Genomic DNA, 2,015 nt, shown 5'->3' with positions numbered 1-2,015 from the left:
TCCCATTGCTTCCTTCTCACCCCGTGATGATCCAGTAACATTGGACTCGCCCTTGTCTCAACAGTTCACAAGCATCCTCATGCCCACCGTGACACATAGCCAAGCGTGGTTTGGGGAAGAAGCATCAGCGCATTCCTTATCCACGTCTGCTTACCATTTGGGTCACCTTCATAATATATATCAAAGGGAGAACTCCCAAAGAGAGTTTCTTTGGCTTATATTATCATGATGATGTTGGCTGAAGATCGAAAATGGAAATTTAAAGCTTCACACGTGGTCCCATAATTCAAATTTCCTGGAAGTCCATCGGTTACTGACAAAGACTCCGAATAACAGGTGGGTCTGTTGGGGCGGGAGGAAAGGCACACATCAGCTCTGGGGATCGCTGGCCCTCCCGCAAGCAGGGATGAGACTCCCAATGAGCTTTGCTCACAGGAGGTGCTGGGCCTGATGGGACAAGGGAAGGAACGTCATTCATTCTTCTGAACTGAGGACAGTGCCCCATGACCCCTACCAGTTCTACAGAAGAATTTCTCTGCCACCTGAGCTGCCAATGACTTCCAAATCACTTAGCAGACCTACTTGTGATCTGGGATGCCAACACAGAAATTTGGGGTCAGGAGCCTCTAGTCCTTGGGGCCCCAGGAGCATCAAAATACAGCCAACATTGTGGTGTGTTTCCCTCATTAATGCCCACTGTATCAGGCCAAGGGGCCCAGACATGAGTCTGAAACTCATGGAAACCAGGAAAACATCCTGGTTTCTAGCTTTGACTCTTTGGCAGGGGGATCTAAGCACCACAAGCTGACTTCTGCAAGAAGTAGAGGTGAGGGGCATCCATCTCAGTCTCCCGTGAGGCAACTTGGACTCTTGCTTATACTCCTGCTCAGTTCTCCCACCTCCATCTTCTTCTCTTCAGGATCTGATTTCCCACTCATAATCCCCACACCACCACCAACCTGCCTCAGGCAGGAGAAAGGCCAGAGAGTCTCTCATTTAAAATAAGACAAGAAGGCATAGTCGACCTCTTAGCTATTTTATCTTGGTCGGCCTGAATCCTTCCTTGGAGGCAGAAAAGTCAGATCCAAAAATCAATATTTAAAAGGATGAAAGGACAGGGCACCATGTTGCATCTCCACGTCCTCATATCAGGGAGATCATATGATAGTTGTCTTTCTCCGATTGACTTATTTCACTAAGCATGATACCCTCTAGTTCCATCCACGTCGTCGCAAATGGCAAGATTTCATTTCTTTTGATGGCTGCATAGTATTCCGTTGTGTATATATACCACCTCTTCTTTATCCATTCATCTGTTGATGGACATCTAGGTTCTTTCCATAGTTTGGCTATTGTAGACATTGCTGCTATAAACATTCGGGTACACGTGCCCCTTTGGATCACTACGTTTGTATCTTTAGGGTAACTATCTAGTAGTGCAATTGGTGGGTCATAGAGTAGTTCTATTTTCAACATTTTGAGGAACCTCCATGCCGTCTTCCAGAGTGGTTGCATCAGCTTGCATTCCCACCAACAGTGTAGGAGGGTTCCCCTTTCTCCGCATCCTCGTCAGCATCTGTCATTTCCTGACTTGTTAATTTTAGCCATTCTGACTGGTGTGAGGTGATATCTCATTGTGGTTTTGATTTGTATTTCCCTGATGTCGAGTGATGTGGAGCACTTTTTCATGTGTCTGTTGGCCATCTGGATGTCTTCTTTACAGAAATGTCTGTTCATGTCCTCTGCCCATTTCTTGATTGGATTGTTTGTTCTTTGGGTGTTGAGTTTGCTAAGTTCCTTATAGATTTTGGACACTAGCCCTTTATCTGATATGTCATTTGCAAATGTCTTCTCCCATTCTGTCAGTTGTCTTTTGGTTTTGTTAAGTTTCCTTTGCTGTGCAAAAGCTTTTGATCTTGATGAAATCCCAATAGTTCGTTTTTGTCCTTGCTTCCCTTGCCTTTGGCGATGTTCCTAGGAAGATGTTGCTGCGGCTGAGGTCGAAGAAGTTGCTG

The sequence above is a fragment of the Meles meles genome, chromosome 13 (genome assembly GCF_922984935.1).
Source record: "Meles meles chromosome 13, mMelMel3.1 paternal haplotype, whole genome shotgun sequence".
In the NCBI taxonomy this organism is placed as follows: domain Eukaryota; kingdom Metazoa; phylum Chordata; class Mammalia; order Carnivora; family Mustelidae; genus Meles; species Meles meles.
Note: the sequence above shows the minus strand (reverse complement) of the source record.